The sequence below is a fragment of the Balaenoptera physalus genome (assembly GCF_965194825.1).
Source record: "Balaenoptera physalus genome assembly, chromosome: 18".
Classification (NCBI taxonomy): domain Eukaryota; kingdom Metazoa; phylum Chordata; class Mammalia; order Artiodactyla; family Balaenopteridae; genus Balaenoptera; species Balaenoptera physalus.
In genome coordinates this window covers 13,086,278-13,105,036 of record NC_138899.1, presented here as the reverse complement: position 1 = coordinate 13,105,036, position 18,759 = coordinate 13,086,278, and the positions used below count along the sequence as shown (strand labels likewise).

General features: G+C 45.6%; 1 protein-coding gene across 11 annotated transcripts in view; it reads left to right on the top strand.

Moving 5' to 3' along the window:
- Window positions 1-222: 222 nt before the first annotated feature.
- MBNL2 (muscleblind like splicing regulator 2) overlaps window positions 223-18,759 on the top strand; it is a 158,444-nt gene continuing 139,907 nt past the window's right edge. For 3 of the 11 annotated variants that reach the window (XR_014255986.1, XM_082434674.1, XM_082434678.1), the window contains exon 1: window positions 223-519. The gene's annotated coding sequence lies outside the window, so the exon portion shown is untranslated. The remainder of the gene's footprint in view (window positions 520-18,759) is intronic. The other 8 variants (XM_082434682.1, XM_082434681.1, XM_082434677.1 and 5 more) reach the window with 8 other exon arrangements.

Genomic DNA, 18,759 nt, shown 5'->3' with positions numbered 1-18,759 from the left:
CCAAAGTATTGACAATGCAGCCACAAGCTTTGGGCTGGCTGTCTTAAAGGGTGTTTTCTGGAGCTACCCCTCTCTCTGCTCTGCCAATTATGTGCCACTTTGTCTTGGTGCTCTGATTGCTTTCTTCTGAGAGGGAAATTCCTCTTTCATCAGTATGGATGCACTGTTTTCACACACTGCAAGTGCTGTGTTGCTGTGTCAGTCATCCTATTAGGGCCAGTTTCAGACAAGTAGGGCTGACGAACTGGCTGGGGATTGGCTGCTCACAGCTGGGAGGGATTTGTCGGAAGGAAGGGCTGCAGCTTACAGCAACAGAGTTTAGACTGTCTTTGCTTCATCATCTGAAGGCAAAATTTTCCAGATACGGCAGACGGCTCTCAGAGTACAATAAACAGGGAATGAGAACTATTTACATGGAAATTTCTTCCTCATGATGCAGCGGAGAAGCCTCGGCCGCTTGATTTTGCCAGATGTTCCTGGGGTTACTGTAAAAGGAAAGGAGAGGCAGAGCTAAACAAGGTAGGGAAATCATCCCCCCCACCTTCTTTTTTTTTTTTTTTTTTTTTTTCCTGAATGTTTAAAGAGTTTGCTGCAGTATGCTGCATTCCGTGTATGTTGCTTAGGGAAGCCAGGGAAACCGGATTCCACTAGTTCAAATGTAATACTTGCAGGGGGGACCCTGGAGTTTTACGTAACATTTTGATTCGAGAAAGAGAAATGGCAAAGCGTGAATCTATGCTGCCTGTTTGGGGTGAGGCATAAAACGAGTTTTTATTCAAAGAATAGATCCATTGATTACTCAACAAAAACCATTTGAATTCTTGGGAGCATTCTTATTTTCTTGTTCTAGAAATTTTCATACTGTCGTAGTTAGCTTCCGAATAAATAAAGTTTACGTTGATCCTATTATTTGAAAACAGACTCGTAATTAAGAAAAAGAAAAAAAACTTCATGGTAAATAATTATCGATTGGACGTTTAGCCAAAAAAATACGTCTACTTATTGGAAATTAGCGACCTACCTAGCTCTACAATGCCACGGCTTTAACTGAGTTTCAAAAGCACATTTTTAACAAGCCAGCAAGAGGTAGCTTTCTGACAAGTTTTCGATACTGTAGTTCAATGTTTACATTTCTTTTTCTGGCATGTCTGAGCCTTTGTTTCCAGCTTAAAAGTGGAACCATTATATTCAAAAGTAAAGCTGGGTTAATAATGCTTACTGCAATTATCTGATCTTTATGCATTTTTAATGAGAACACACAGCCAGCAGAATAATTTAATGAGGGCAGGCTAGCTTTTAAAGCTGTGTTTTCACTGTGCCGAACCATATCAACTTTCTTGCCGAGAAGCAGCAGTGAGAAATGATGGAGAAGATTTATTTTTAACACACTTGGCCCAAGAGAAGGAAAGGATATATTTGTTAAAGAATTCTTTCTGCCCTTTTCCGTTTTAAATTTCTGCCAGGCATGAGGAAACTGTGCTTTTTTGTTAGGCCTCAGAAGCATATGTTTACAATAAATGTGTAACATTTTTAGAATAGTTAGCAAGCACTGAAGCAAAGAAAAAAAAAAATCTGACTTGCCTAACCATCACCACCGTGAATATTATTCAAGAAACATCACTGGCCTTTGAAAAGACAAAGGTTAAGTGGAAAGATATTTGTTAATTGAGTCATATGTGCGTTTTGAAGATAATAAAGTAAAAAGATAAAGAGGTTCTTATAACCTGTACATAAGAAGAAGTTTCTTCAGCTAGCTTGCCTGTTTTGTAAGAAGCCGTAGAAGTACTCATTTAAATAAGGGCAATGCCACGTAGATTCTTCCAGACCCACTGTTTTTACTTTCAAGGAGAAGTGCAGGACACTAGCCCAGAACTTCTGACGTCATCTCCCAACTATTTCTGCTGTGTGTTCTTTTATTCAAGCTCGTGGAGAGGAATATTTTTTTATGTCCTGGCTAGGAACGTTCTAACGCTCACTTGGCAGGTCTTGAGTTAGGTCTTCCTATTCCCATCCTTTCTAAACCCAAAGCCGACCTCCAGCAGAAATAGGGCATCTTCTCCTACCTGCTTCCTCATGTCGGGCAGGTCAGGGCGGTTTTTGTGCAGGACCCTGGCTGCGCTCCTGGAAGCGGCAGGGAGTGGGGCACGGCTCTGCTTCTGGTCCCACTTCCCCTCAGTGCAGCCCAGCACTGCCCCCTGGGCGGACGGTCCCCGTGGCCCCGTTCCCAGCTCCCCCAGAGCCACTTTTTAGGGCCCAGGTTATGCCACCAAGTTCGTGGCTGGTCGCGATGGTGGGAACAGCCGCTCTGATAGAAAAAGCACTGTGTCCTCGTGCAGCTGGACCCCAGGAAGGGCAGTCCAGTCAGTACTGCAGGCTGTTCAGCCCGTGTCACAAGTGGCAACCTTGGTCATCGCGATCAGGGGATGGTTAGTTTTTAATAAGGAGCCTTTTCAGAAAGAATTTCCGTTCGAACAGCTTGGAGTTCTCGGGAGTTCCCAGTTCTAGTTCGCACCCTCTCTAGGACGGCTTGTGTTGTGTAGCCTTGAGCAAGCACCCACCTCCATTTTTCTCTCTCTTAATAGAACTGAATAATACTTGCCACACTTTCCTTCATACTTCTAGCATTTTGAGAGATCTTGACCTTGCATCCAAAAAAAAAAAAAAAAAAGTGGTTTGTCTCTTGACACAGTGAGCTAGTTAAAGTACAAAGGGATAAAACCTCCCTATTAATGAAACTGGTAAATGCCTTAGGGTGTTAAGATATATAGTCATATATACAGAACCCTTCAACCTACTTCATGTTCATGTACATTTTCTAGGGATATTTATCCTTAGACCAACGCATACAATTTCCAAAGAAATCAGAGCATTGCTGTGTGCATTTTCTCCTTTGATCTTGTGCAATATACTAGAAACTGTGCAAACCAGACCCTTCAGATACAGGCCTTGCAGTGCCCAAAGCATTTAGTGCTATTTTTGCTTTGACTTTGGTATTAAATATGTGCAAGTGGAGTGAATGAGAGAGAAAATGAGAGGAAAGGAGAAAAATACGCTTGTGAAATCTACTGGTCGTGTAGCGTTACTGGTTAACAGCCTGCCTTCTCCCTGCTAGTTGTTTTAATTTGCTGTTGCTATGGTAAAAAACAAATCAATATCACATGGCTACCAGCCAATCCCGCTCGGGGAGTGCCACAGAGATTCAAGATCAGGTACTCACGCTTCCAAGCAAGAATTGGGAGAAGAGGATTTAGATATTGAGTTTGCGGGATTTCCTTATGGGAGACTGATAAGGCTCAGGCTTGCATGCGTTTTCTCTTCCTTTCTTCCTGCACTTTCCTACCGGTAACGAGAAAAGCTGGGTATTGTATGTCAACGAGACGTCAATGAGAAAAAAAAAAATGGGAAGGCCTACTGATTTGTTTACGTTTTCCAAGATGACAAAACATATTATCCACATAGAAGGAGGCTGGCCACGTGGCAAGTGGCAAAGGATTCTGATTAACGAAGAGGTGGGACACCTGCAGGATATGTTGGTTGTGAAAACATAGTTTGGGGTCTTGAGTAGCTCCAGGTACAGCTGCACAGGAGAGCTGGTGGGTCAGAAACAGTTGTGACTGCCATGTCAGGCAGAGAAAGCTGGCATCTCTGGGGAGCAGGTGCGCAGGGGGGCGAGGGGCGTTATGGAAAGATAGGGAGGTGTGAGGCATCAATGTGAGCCCGTAGCAAAGTCACGAGAAAGCTGTAGGTCCAAAGGCAGGCCAGGTGAGCACGGAAGCCCGGGGGTAGAGCAGCACAGGGGCCAGGACACTTAGCTCCTCTCATAAAACCTGCCTGAGGCCCAACCTGAAGGCCCAGCAAAGAAAGAGAGGAAGTGGCTGTGAAGAGAAGTGAAGATGTCATGTGCCCAGGCGTACTTTCTGGAAGGAACCAGATGGGCACAGATGTCCGCTGCCGGGTGGACCAAGGAACTTGGTACTTCATGCTTTGCTTTATTGCAGAAGAATGATGCAGGAAGACTTAGCTGGGCTTTGTAAATTAGTTGCAATACTGTTTTTTTCCTCCAGATTTTTACTCAGCTCAGTTGGTTTTTGTTGTTTTGTTTTGTTTTGTTTAATGTGCACGAACCGTTAGTTGCAGCTGTGATAATATTCATAGTAAGGAGCTCAAGGTGGCGTCATGGCTGGTCTGCATCAGGCCATGCCTCCAATTGCTCAGCCTTGTTGAGCTGAAGCTGGTCCCCGCTCTGTTGCTGAGAGTGAACACAGGTGTGAAAGTCAAGGCCATAGGGTTTCTTCTGTGAGCCGGAGCCACAGTGCTGATGGATAAGTTTTCGGCTGGCCTGCTCCCCTCAATATGGCAGAAACGCTTGGTAATAAAAGTGGACCCACCGATTTACCTTAGTGCTCTGACAAAGATTGCATTGTCTCCGAGATCCTAGGTCGGTATATTCCATCAATCAGTCAACAAGTGTTTATTAAACACCTCTTGGTTCCCCTGGCTTTTGCCATTTGGTTAGAACAAGTCAATTACCTAATAGCTAACTTTGAGTACGTGCAAAATGTAGGACAGAAAGAAACAATGCAGAATTGTAAGTTTCAAAGACTTTAATAATAACTTTATTGGCTAACACTAATTTAACATTGTTAACCATCAGACGTTAATTGTAGGTTTGAGACAGTTTTGGTGTTTGGGGGAGGAATAAGAGAAGGAATTCTGAGTTTAACTCTGTAATTTCTTCACCTCTACTATATTTCTCAGCATAATACTGTTTAAATAACATATAATGATGTAAGATCAGCAACAGACGTGTGAGAATTCTGCCTCCACAAATCCAAAATATGGGGCTATTGAGAGCATTCCCCCCATCTCAGCAAGCTGAGAGTCAGCCCCGAAATGACTGGGGAATATGGGTGCATCGTCCAAAAAAATCTTAGCCATCAATCAACAAAAGGAAATCCCAGACCCTCTCCCACACTTCTGAGCCTCGGGGTGGCTGAGATCTCACCGTCCCCATTCCCAGCAAGGAAACCTGATTCCTGACCCTGGAGGGTTAAACTCCACCCCCGCACACACATCTTTTTCTTAAAAGCACAGTTACTTTTAAAAAAAAATCTATTTCCCTTTTTAAACACAAAGTTTTTGTTTTGCTTTGTTTTTCACCCTAACATCAAAATTAATGTGTGTTCTCTGGGCACAGACAAGCCACAAGGGAAGGAGCCCAGTTTGGGAAGAGCTGGGAGAGGGGACTGAGGGTGTAAGGGAGCCTCAAGAATTCTTTTCAGCGATGGGTCCTGGCAGGCAGATGGGCAGGCTCTAAGGTCTAGGAGCATCGAGGCGAGCTGGTTGCCAGAGAAGAGCTGTGGGGGAGTGTGCCACCTCAGAAGACAGCAGCAGGAGGCAGGAGGCATGGAAGACGCTGCAGGTCCCTGGGCCTGAGCAGTTTGCAATCCACACTAGCTGGGGAACGAGACACTTACGAACAAGGTAAGAGCAGCGCAGCACACAAATGCCTTCAGAAGGATAATTAGCATATGTATAGTTCCCTACCCTCAACAGAGGGCTTTCACAGACTTTGTCTCAATTAACAGTTCAAACAGAGGGTTAAAAACTGGGAGCCTAAAATTAGAGCACGCCTGTGAGGATGTACTAGGTAAGGCTTCTGGCGGAGATGAGTTACGAACCGGATTTTTAAAACTTTTATTCATTGATTTTTTTCAGCGTTGGATTTGAATTTAGAAAACCAGGAGACACAGGTGCTCCTGGTACACGTATGCGTGTCACCTTCTCCTGTCCCCAGATGCTTTCTTGGACAAGTACACTTAAGAACTGGTACAGTAGGCGTCCCGGATGCGGCAGCAGAGCAGGAGAGGTTGGTGGGCTTCGCTTTCCCAGCTCTGACTGCTCAGAAGTCATTAGGGGACAAAACCTACACTGGCATCATGCCCCAACCCAGGCACACAGTAGCAATGTGAGTCTGGCCATGACTGGCAAGGAGGTGCTTCTAGAACATAAAATTCGTAAATGGTTGTAAATGGCTCACAGGTCAGGGAAAACCCATAGTCAACAATGAACCCAAAATTCAAAGTCGTCCATTTGCCCATCAGAGCACCTCATTGAGTTCGCTTAAGCCTGTTAAAGGGGTCGGGGCAGCAATTAATATCTTAGTGGCACGTGTTATAAACTAGGTGCTTTACACACATATCTTGTGTATTTCGAACCTTAAAAGAACTTCATGAAGTTACTGTTAACCCCGCAAAGTTAATGCTGGCCAATAGAAGTTCTGAAAGTTTCCGGAACACACCCATGATCCCACAGCTGGTATTTGGCAGAGCCAGGATTTAAACTCAGGCCCGATCATACCTCCAAATCCTATAGGGAGGCAGCACCATGTTTTCAGCTGAGCAAATAAAATAGAGAAAATAAAAATAACTTATTTGCAGAAAGAAAGCTCAAGGTGAAGGTAGGAGGCCGATTATTTTAGAAATCTCAGATGTACTTTACATTATGATACATAAATACTGGGTGTAATAACACTAGTATCTTACTTCATATATCATTTCTGTTTTTATGCTTATCGTCTCTTTTAATGGCCACAAAGTCCTCTATTTGTCCCCATCTGATAAATTAAATAACCAAATTTGAGTGAGGTTAAGCAATGTGTTAAAAATCTCACTAGCCAAAAAGCGGAAAAGCTGGTCCTCAAAACTGTGGGAATCTGTGCATATGATATTCAATGAGATCAAATAGTCTTTAAGTGAAATGACACTGCAGCCTGACTTGGAGTTTTCTTGCATTGGATGTTGCATAGTGGATTAGAGCCCAACCCAAGCCATTTTGGGAAGACAGTATGTTTTTAATTAAGATATTTAATTATTTTTAAAAAATCTATCAATTTCAGGCATCCTAGATGCAAGCTTCACCTAATCAACTAAAAAGTATTGGTGAAGTATATATTATGTCAGGGATTTACTGCTTGTAGTTTTCAATGCTCTGGGAGTTCAGGAAAGTGGAACTCCTTTTGGGTTGGAGTACTAGATAAGGCTTCGAAGAGGAAGAGATACTTCCTCTAGCTCTCTATGGATATACTTTGTCTAGATCAGTGTTTCTACAACGGGATGTTTACACCCCAAGCCTAGGGCAAGGTCATCATCTCCGTGAGGAAAGGAAATAGTTGAACTTACATCTTATATGTTATTTAACCCGTCCTTTTAAAATGTCACTTTTCACATGTTTGATAACGTATATAGCATATTAGTATTGTTATGCAAGTATAACATTTATAAATAAGTAACTAACCTTATAATGGTTGTTCCTGCACAAAAGTATTTTTCTGATGGGGATATATGATCTAAAAAGTTTGGAGAGGACAATAGTCAAAAATAGAGGAAGGAAGATTATCTCTAGAAGGGAGGAACAGCATGATGTAATGTAGGGGCCAGTGTGGAACTTTGAAGACTAGGGATTAAATGCTGGAAAATAAGCATTTTTTCAGTGTGGAAATAAGTTTAGACAGAGTCGGGGAGTGAGAATATGGAAGAACTAAAGAGCCATGTGGAAGAGTTTAATTTGTTACCTACAGCATCCTGTCTAATGCTTTATAAGGATTGAATTGAACTTGTGAGATCAGGTTAGAGGTTAGAAAATTTGTAACAAGTGATGCCACTGGCCAGAAAACTTTTGCGATATTTCAGGCATCGTGTGGGTAGGAGTTGCCTTAGAATGGCCGTGTGAGGATGGAGGAGAAAGGGCAAATCTAAAAGATGTCTTGAAGGAAAAATAATAGAGGCTAGAGAGAGCTCAGAAGAGCCAAAATGACATCGGAGTTTCTAGCAGGAGAAATATCTGTGGGACCCTAACAGAAAATGGGGGTAGATGGAACAAGGGGCCCATCATGGGAATGGGGTCAGGGGAGGGAGTGAGGATGAGTTTTGAGTTTTGAGTTCTGGTAAAGGTGTTTTAGCTAACGATGGGACATCCAAGTGGGTCATCCATAGACATGTGACAACATGAAATAGAGAACAGCTTAGGCACCAGGCTGCAAATGTAAACTGAGACACACCTGTGTTGAAGCCATTGTTGAGGCCAGGAGTTCTCATTGCCTCCAAGAAGAAGGGAACATAAATGGAGACAGGGAGATGACCAAGGATGAGCCTTGGGGAAGACTGCCTGGGCCCAGAAGAGACTAAGAGCTAGCAAAGAATCAGGAAAACAAATACCCACAAAGGAGCAAAACTGTCAATCAAAAACTAAGTAACGAAGACTGTTGCGCAGCATACCACAGCCTCCGTGGCTCCCGTGCCACGTTGTTCCGCCGGGGCTCACCCTCTCTGACATGAGCGCTCAGTCCGTGGTCCTCGTGGGGGCAAATACCAGCTCCCTGCCATGGTGACAGCCACAGAGTACCGGCGGATAAGGAGAACCTCCTGCCTGGATCTTTCATGTAGATACAGATATAGATACTTGACTATTTAAAAAGTAAATCTTCACTAATAACCAAAAGAAAGCATTTAAAACCAACAATTATCAAGATGTATCCATCTGTATCTCAAAATATGCATTTTGAGGGTACAAGTGGTTAGGACAGTCATTCCAGAGTGATTGGAGATATTGCTGGACACTAGGCCACCCGTTGTCAAAGACCTAGGGTTCACTCGTTGCTGGCTCTAGCAGGTCTCAGCTGAACCCAGCTGTAAGGACTACTTTGAAGGAAATGAGAAAGTACCCTCACGCCTATAGTGAGCAAGCCAGAACAGCACTCCTCAAACGTTCGTGTGTACAGCAGACCATTGGGGATCGAATTAAAACTGTAGAGTCTTGATTCGGTAGATCTGGAGCGGGGTCCGAGATTCTGCTTTCCTCCCCGACGAAGATGATGCTTGCTGCTTGCCCTGGAGGCTTTGCTGGCGTAAACGTAGACGGCGGTGGGTCTCCGGGTCTGAGATGATTTTAAAGGAGGCTCTGTAGGGCTGAGGGCCAGGACCTGCTTCCTCCATCCAGGAGGACTTTCCAGGCTTCCCGGGCTCAAGAGTGGAGCAGAGGTCGAGCCGACTTATCCTGCAAGCCTTGCACCGAAGCTGCTGTGGTCGAGGCCACGAAGGTGGGCCTTCCAGAAGTTTCCAGCAGCTCCGTGGCCACAGTAGCGGGTCTGTGGATGGCGCCCCGTGCCCGCGATGGCCGTCTTCTCTGTGGATGCAGACTCTCACCAATTCCCAAAAAGATGTGCTCACTGCCTCCAGGGAAGGCTAGTGTGTCTGTTTCCACGTCTGCTCCAGAGATATTTTTTCCTACCAAATGTATGTGTTCAAAATCAGCCATAGACTTTTCCCTCTAGACAGTGGTCGGAGCTGGAGCCTGCGAGTCTGACAGCCTCAGCGGGTTACTTCGGGGAACTCTGACAAACCCAGCGTTTCCCTTAGGATACTGCCATTCTCCCCTCATTCCCTCCAAAGAATAGGAAGAGTGTAGAGGAAGTGTTATGTGCAATTAAAATCACATTTGTTTAAACATGCCAGTTTTAAAGTCTCGTGCTATGAGTGAAGACGTTAAGAGAAACGACAGCTGGCTCAGGTGGTGGCTTCAGTGAAACTGTGGACAGTCTTAGATCTTGTTTCATGTCCGTCTGCCTTCCCTGCCCTCGAGGGCTTCATTTCTCTGTATGTCCAGCATGTGGCCCCCTCTTTCCTAGAACCAGGAGTCCCACTAACCAGATTTAGAGAAAGTCTTCCCTGCCCAGATGCCCATTTAGCCCACACACAGACGATCGGTATTTTTATGCATTTTTAATTTACCAATAACCTTTTAGGACTGAAAGGAAACAAGTATTTATTGAGTGTCTACTATATGCCAAGCCCTCTGCCGAGAGCTTTCTGTACATCAACTCAGTTAAACCTTTCTACGAAGAAAATAAAGTCTCGGGAGGCTGAGTTCCTTGCCAAGATCACACATGAACAAGTGACACAGAGCAGGGGGTGAAACTCCAGTTGGCAGGTCTCCGAACACCCAGACCTTTTGCAACGGTGCTTACTTGGGGGTAGCAACAAAAGGGGTTTGCTTCGGGAAAACTTCTCTCTCATTTGCACGTACTGTTAGCAGAATTCACTCAACGGTTAAATAGAACACAAACAAGCAATTCCTGGCAGGCTGGGCAGGCATGAGTTCAGTTTTAGCCGAGAGTTCCTCCTCACAGAGGGACCTGGGAAATCTCCAGGGACAGCTAGAGCGTCATCTTCATTATTTGTTGTGATTAGTGGGCCTTTTCCTTACTCCTGAATCTCCCTTGTGTCTGTGTGCGTGTGTCTGTGTGTGTGTGTGTGTCTAGGTGCGCTGGAAGATGCTTAAAGAAAGACCTCATCCGAGGTGTCTTCTAGATACTTTCAATTGATAACACGCTCATTATCAGCTATGAGGCCTGTGCGAAAGCGAGACGCTTTGTGCTGCTGTGGTTTGCTACCCTCTAGGAGGACTTGGAAATCCCTTTCCCTTGCCATCGACTTCCCTGTTCTCGTGGAGGGCTGTTTACGCTCACGCGTGTCACCCGTTCTCCGGCAGGGCCGCGTGGTCCTCCGCTCTGGCTGCATCTCCTGACCACCCTCGCGCTGCAGGCTCTCCTTCTCCCTTGCTCTGCCGGCTCCTGAGCTGACCCATGACCTCTTTCCCCGGGTTCTCTTCTCTCTGCCAAGGCTGTACCTGGCACCCCTACTACATGGCACACAGATGCCCCCTGTCTCTGGGGTTCTAGTCACACCCGACTCTTAGCTGGTAGAAGGGACTCTTTATTTGCCCCCTTAGGAAGCCCATCATTTGAACCCGAAAGTATCAGCTTCCTGGCGGCCACCACAAAGACCATGCCCTCAGGAAACAAAACAAACCCTATCTCTAGATTTTCCCTGTTTCTCTTCTTCAAAGTTCCCTGCTGCAGCTAAGCTGCAATTAAGAGGCAGGCTCAAAGGGACTAGCTGCCTCTGGGGCTGCTGGGACCCACGCAGAGCTTTGGCCTTTTTAACTCTTTGCTTCCTGTGACCTGCTGCCCCCACCGCGTCTCTGTTCCTCTGACTGCTCAGGTATCAGAAGGGTGAGCTGTGGGGAGACATCGGGGTCTGCAGAGGAGCTTTGCACACTCCACCAGATTCCGATCGCCCCTCCGAGAGCCACCCAACTGACAAAACCCACAAAGGTACGATGGAAAGCAGAAGGGAATCCCAAGATGGAAGGAATTGGCGGGATTATCTGGCACAATTCGCGTCTACCCTGTGCCACGGTCCTGCCAAGCAGACTCTATCTGCTGCTCATCCATCTCTATATGCCGGACAATCACGACCCCATGATTGATGCACGCAAACCGTAACACTTTGTTATAAAGTTCTTCCCTGTGCTGAAACGAGATGGGACTCCCCATGACCCGCACCGCTCAGCCCTTGTTCAGGCCTTCGGATTGACCCTAAGCAAGTCAAATGCCCCTTCAGCAGACGAGCCCCTTCACATACTTAAAGAGAGCAAACAAGCCTCCTCTGATAGGAGCAGCTGGCACTGCCTATTATTTTCAGGAAAGAACACTTTATCTATGCAACCGAAGATACTCAGGTTTTCTGGCAGCTTTGTCACATTGCTGACCCATATTGGTATTATACTTGAACCTTGAACCGGCTGTGGTAGAGAAGGGGGTGGGCTCTCCATTTCCCCTCAGCTCTGTTCAGGCCTGAGCACAGTGGGGAAAAGGGGATGGATGGAGGTGAAGGGGGGGAGGGACAGACAGCTTCCCCAACTGCACAGAAGGGTTGAAAATTGTCTTCCGTTCCAACAATAGGCTCTAGGCACCTCTGGAAATGCCTGGCAAGTTCCTGGGCATTGACTTGCAAAATCACCGATAGATAGATAGATAGATAGATAGATAGATAGATAGATAGATGGGAGATAGATAAGAAATAGATAGATATAGATTAATATGTATGTATCTATATAATACACTCACATAGAGATTAATAAAGATACACCTATAGATAGATATAGATTTAGATTACTGTATAGATAGATGGTTATAGATACAGAATAATATTTATATATACAGATAGAGATAGGTAGATAAAGATAGAGATAAATGTATACACAAATAGATAGCTATATAGATTAGTATATATACACAGATGTAGATTGATTGATAGATGATAGAAAGATAGATAAATGATAATGTTCACACAATTTGAATACCACATTAAGGCAGTTTTCAGAGGTAAAGTACGTGCTTTGGGTTTTCTTTTGTTTTGTTGCGTTTGTCTTATGCACGACAGAAGGGCAATCGTTTTAGCAGTAGCTCCGAGTCTTCCAGAGCTTCTCTGCGGCTCTCAGCACAGTCCTCAGCAGCTTAGAGACACTCTGCCATCAGTAGATGCCAAGGTCACCGAAGGAACTAATTAATCCCAACTCCAGTCAACAGCAGGCTGCACTAACCTGCCCTCCTTCCTCTGAGTGGGAGAAACCAGGAAGGATTTTCTCCCTCAGTTCTGCCCGGGCCTACTCAGGGCCTCCCTGAGCAAACAAAGGGAGGGAGGGAAGGCTGGTAAACTATTTCCCGACTAGCTGGCCAGGTTTCATCTAGAGAAAGCCTGTTCTAAGGCTTTAAAACTTGAGTTGAGATAAGCCCTCCACCTTTTCTTAGGAAAATTCCCAGGTTGATAATTAACCTGACGGTCCCCAGGCCCCCCTACTCTATCACAACACTGCCGTTTTGTTTTTTTTTTTTCTTTACTGCTAGTTTCACGAATGTCCTCTAAACCCAGCCAGCACTCTTTGCCTTGTTGAAAATTTGCCTTTTTAATTAAACCTACAAATTTTCCAGCTGACCACTAGGGAGCAAGAAACTTTTTCCCCCTCAGGGTAAAACTGATGTCATATAACCCAGACCACACTAAATAATTGATCAGAAAAAATAATTGAGAGGAGTGATGATTTTGGTAAACACTGCCGGGCCGACAACCCGAGAGGTGAAGTTGGAGAAAGTTGCGGTTTAAACACTGTGGATCCCCGAGTTAATAATCGTCCCCTTAGCCAGATACATGCTGCGTCCTGAGTTAATTGTTCTGCGGCTGTGGATTTTTATTTGATGTTCTGATCCCTTCCTTCCAGCTTGAGAATGAGTGCAGAAAGTAACAGAGAAGCTCGGACACGGCCTGCGTGCTTTGTCAGGTCAGCAGTCTGGGGTCAGTGCCGCCGTGTTTTAGCCCCCGGTCCTCAGTGGGTCCCCCCCGCCCCGACCCACCGCAGCTGCTACAGCAGGACGGGCATCGATCTGGAGTTAGTTTTGCCTTACAGTTTGGCAGGACCAGCAAATCCTGGAGTTAGGGTTGTGACACTCTCCATCTTGCTCTCTGGTTCAAAACTGAAAAAAAAAAAAAAAAGAAATCAAAACCATATGTTCAGTACGGTATCAGGCTTCCAGTGAACACTGTGCTATGAAATAATAATCAGAGACCTAGGCCCGTATCCGAAGGCTTGGGAAAGAGGAGCCGACCTGCTCCAGCCAAGCTGAGGCAGGTAGGGAAGGGCGATTCCGTTTGCTTCCTTTCTCGAAATGGCATGTCGCTGGAACGCTTCCAGCTTCTAATGGGGAAAGCGGAGCGAGGCTGCGTTTACTGACTTATTTCCCTCCTTCACATCTCCCTTCTTCCCCTCACATCTTCAGGATTGAAAATTAGAAACACTTTTCTCCTACACACAAAACTACTCCCTCACACACACACTTTTTTTTTTCCGCTTTGAAATGGCAATTGCTGCCAGAAAAGTCGTCTTCTCAAAAAACACACGCTGTTCTGGCCAGAACAGTCAAAGGGTTAACTTCAACTGGAGCCAGCTAGTTAGACGTAGTGGCTGGCTAAGGAGCGGGCTCACCCTTTGAGGAAAGGGAGGTTGTGACCCAGAGAGACGCCGGAGGGCAAGCCAGGGTCCTGCTAAGACGTGACCCCTCAGTCTGGGTGCGGGTTACCCACTGTGTTCACTTGGTGGAATCCAGCGAGCTGAGCACTTAGGATAACGGGCTACGTCTTTTAGTCTTTCCTGCCTGTAAGGAAAAAATTTTTAATGTAGCTGGCCGCCGGGTACTGCCTGTTATCAGATAAACGGAGAACTAGTCGGAAGGTACCCCCTGTTTCCTTCTTTTATTTCCACTTACGTCTCCCCACCTTATCTGTTTCTCTCCTAAACTTCCGGGCTTCCGAAGTGGGGCTCCACTCCCACTAATAACAGGAACCATGAAGCCCTATAACGTCCTACCCCCCGGGCCAGTGGAAGTTAATGCTTCAAATGCAAACCTGAAAGGAAATCATCAGTGTTAAATAATAACGATAATAATGATGATGGTAATCATGATAGTAATAATAAGGCCACTTGGTCACGGTATACAAAACATCTACTTTTCTCTCCCTGTCTTTATGTTTTACATACACATGAAAGTTTTGCTTAAAAGATTTTGGGTTTTTTTAAAATCCTATTTGGCAGTCAAGACTAGTGGGAGGAAGGGACACCCTGGAGACCACAGGTGACAGTGCTCTTTGCCCTTTCGGGGGACTGCAGGTCTCAAAAGATAAATAGGGTGGCTGAGGATGGCCAGAAGCCACAGCTTGCGGATTGTTGACATGGATTTGAATCCTGGGCTCCCCTACTTAGGATGAACAAAAGTTACCAAGACACTTGGAACTTTGATCTCCTGGTTGGCACAAATCAAGATCATCATGACACGTCTCAGGATTTTTGTGACGATTTGGTGAAACAAGGTACCGGAAGTGCCCTGCACACTGTGAAAGCCCCAGTGTCCATGGGAGAGACAGAATCATTGTTAATTTTATCTTCACCTGCTTGGCCAGAGCAAATGTGTTCTACTTAGTGAAGTTTTCTTGGCGACAGAAAAGTTTGCGGAGAAAAAGAATGCTGTGTGAAAGGTCAAGGTCTTCAGTTTTCCTCATTTCCTTTTTTCTCATGGAATTTATGCTCTAGAATAACAGATAAAATGTACAAATAAATCGCCCGGTGAAGGTAATCTGTGCCACAAGGGAGGTGTAAGGTGCCTTTGCAGAAGGTTAACTGCTGTCCGGGTGAGGCAAGGAAGGCTTCCTGGAAGAGGCAGCCTCTGACCCAGCCTGTGAAGGAAGGGCAGGACCGCGGTGCATGCACTTGGGGAGCACCTGTGCAGGTGTCCGTGGAGCAGGGGGCAGAGTCTAGGGAGTACTCGCAGGGGTGGAGCTAAAATGCTTGGAGGGCCCTGAATGCCAAGCTATAGATTTTGAACTTTATTCAGAGTGCAGCAGAGAGCCACCAAATGTTTGTGAGCAGATGAGTGATGGCGTCAGACACTACCTGAGGGAGATAATTCTGTGAGCGCAGTTTAGAGCCGAGAACCACAGGCACCCAGGAGTCACGGAGGCATGAGCTGGAATAGTGGCAATGCAGCTTCGCAGGAGGCGATGCACCGGTACAGGGGCAGCGTCCTAAGATCGTGGGCAGGACTTGTGGAAGCTGAGGGACAAGGGGGGAGTCCATGAAGTGAGGTTGCAGGAACATTCATGATGCCAATGACAGAAGCTCCCCAGAAGGCGTGGGGGAGGGAATCAGATTGGTTCTGGTCATCAGAAGCTTGAAGTGAAGTTGGAATGTCCTCGTGGAAGTGTAGGTCGTGGCTTCCGTGGAGTTCAGAGCTAAATGCACATTTGGGATGCATCCACAGAGGAGCGGTATCTGCACTCATAAAAGGAGCTGAGATCCCTAAGGAAGCAAGTGTGATCTAGAAAATGGTCGGTGGCACAGGCTTGGGGAAGGTTTACATTTAACGGGATTTCCTAGGCACGCTCCCGCTGGCAAAGAAATCCAACGTCAAGAGCATTTCAGAGGGCAGGTGCTCCTTGGAACAGGTGTGTGGTCCTCAGGGCGTCTCCCCTTGCCTTTGGGTCTGTGGGAAGAGATCGGTCTATTCACTACAGTAAGTCCCCTACACACGAACGAGCTCCGTTCCGAGAGCACATTCGTAAGTCCAACAAAGTTAGCCTGGGTACCCAACTAACACGATTGGCTATATAGTACTGTACTGTAATAGGTTTATAATACTTTTCACACGAATAATACATAAAAAACAAACAAACACAAAAAATAAAGAAAACACTTTAATCTTACAGTACAGTACCTTGAAAAGTACAGTAGTACAGTACAACAGCTGGCATACAGGGGCTGGCATCGAGTGAACAGGCAAGAAGAGTTGCTGACTGGAGGAGGGAGAGGAGGTGGGAGATGGTAGAGCTGAAGAATTGTCAGCAATAGGAGACGGAGGGCAAGCTGCAATTTCGCTCACGCCTGACGTTGATGGCACAAACGTTTGCATCTTTGAAAGTTCGCAACTTGAAGGTTCGTGTGTAGGGGACTTACTATGTCCTAGAAATAACACCGATCAGTGGTACAGTATGAATGTGTATTACGGTTTCCTAAAACCAGGTGATAATGGAAAATAATGCCAGAGAGTGGTGACTGGGCAGCCAGGTCCCAGGAGAGTGGAAAGCCAAAATCTTCAGGGAGGGGGTGTGGGGTATTCAGAGCAATCAAAGGAGAGATGAAGTAAGTGGAGGAGAAGCGGGGTTAAGATAAGACTGTGTAGGTTTGTCGGAAGGTGGGCTGGGTTGGCTGTTGGCACCTGGCGCTGCTTGAAGCCCGAGGAGGCTGCAGGGGATAGATGGGCTGAGCCCACCAGGGAGAAATCGTTTGTGAAAATCTGCAGGGAACAGGTCTGATTCTGCTGTAACAGGAAAGGGGGAAAACGTCAGACATATTTGAAGGAAGGTGTAAGTTGAGGTCTAAATGCTTCTCCAGGGAGACTCCGAGAGGCCTTTGCCTTGAAATGAATCCTGCTCTATTCAAAATAACCATCGTGGGGTGAGGCCAATATACTGCATCGATCCCCAATTATTAATTAAAGATGAGCTTTGCATCACTGCAGGCTTAACTAAAATGCAATGACTGCCACTTCTTTCTAAAGTGCTATACCAATGTTATTTGGTTGTTGCTTTGTTATTTACTCATTCTCCTTAGCTTTTTCCTTCATCTCACTGGGTTCAGCAAAAAGAGAATCCGTGGGCCTAGCACCCTTTTCTGAAATAACAATCTGTCAATAGAGATATTGCGTGTGGAATGTTTTTAAAGCTCCTTATTTTAGTAATCCTCGTGCAATTTAAACTTGAACCAACGTCCCGTAAGAAGTAGGTGTTCGATAAATGTTTGTGGGACACGATTGAATGATTAAAGTATTTTATAATTGAGGCAGGCCTTTCTAGAGATGATTATTAGCCACGAGTCATGCTTACAGAAATACATAGTCCATCATCCACCCAAATACACCCAGAAGTTTCTATCACAGACACAGAGAGAATGCATTTCCCCCCAGAGATTGTGCACATTTGTATGAAGCTGTCGTTTAGTACTGGAGAGGGGCCAGCTAAACCTTGACCCCTTCAGCTAGGGCTCTTTTTTCACTGAAACTTCACAGAAGAAGTTTTGCTGATGAAGGCAACGGGCAGAGAGAGACGAAGGGTGAAATGCATCAACTGGGGAGTTATCCGGAGTGCCCTAACTTTGAAAATAAGTTTTAGTTGCTTAGTTGCAGTAGGACAGATACTTCTGATTATGCTTAGCTGCACAAAATGTGCAGCACATCTCACAAAACGGATTGGCCTATTTATTCGCGCTTGGGGGCCACTTGAAAACTAAGTAAAAAATAAACATGCCCGCAGTCCAGGCCACAGTGAGCTCTTGTAGCCACTGGGACAAGGTCGTATGTCTGTACTACATTCGCTGCCCCACCCAACTCTAACCTCAGGAGAAGAAAGAAGTTGTGTTTTCTTTCTGAACCCATTTCAAAAGCCCTTACCAGTGACTCCAAACCCTGGTTTCATTGGCTGCACAAACTCTTGGGAAGCTTGTTAAAAAAATAAAACAGATGACAGATTCCTAGGCCTCAGCCTCTGAGATTCTGACTTGGGACGTCTGGGGTAGGGCCCAGGAATCTACATTTATTGTAAAACCACAGAGTGATTGGAACACAAATGACTAACAGACCTCCTGGCACAGAGGTTAAGAGACCTGCATTCAGGTCAAATTCAAACCCTGCATTCAGATTCTGGCTGGGCCGCAGACTAGATGCGCAACTTCAGGCAAATTACAAAATGTCTTTGAATCTCAGTTTTCTCATCTTTAAAATGAGGATAGTAATACTCACTTCTCGGGGTGATGGTTAGGATTGCGTGAGATTACCCATATACAGAACTTTCTCTACGGCACAGAGTAAACACTCAGTACAGAATATTTGGGTATCTTTCTCTGGGTGAACATGAAACTACTGAGGACTAATCCCCAGTGAATGCTACATACCCTCCAAACAATTCCAGAAAGGGTAGGGGCTTCACCATGACTATTTCTGCAGTTTCTTAAAGTCTTGTTATTACTCACAGACTGCACTGTTTTCTCAGCAAAATGCAAGAAGGCTTTATAGTTTACAAAATAATGCTATACCAGACTTTGGGGAAGGCTTGTATTTGGTAAGGATGGTAAGACACTGCAGCATGTTACCTTGGACTGAAGGAATGCTGTTGCTTTTGAAAACAGGAGGACTGAGCCACTTGCAAGAAGTTTCATACAGCGTGTGTGTGAAAGTGGAGCCCTTAGCCCAGCTCTGTGACTGCCCGTGCCTTGAGCTGTTCTGGCAAAGATAAAGTGGATTCTGTCCCCACTCAGGCT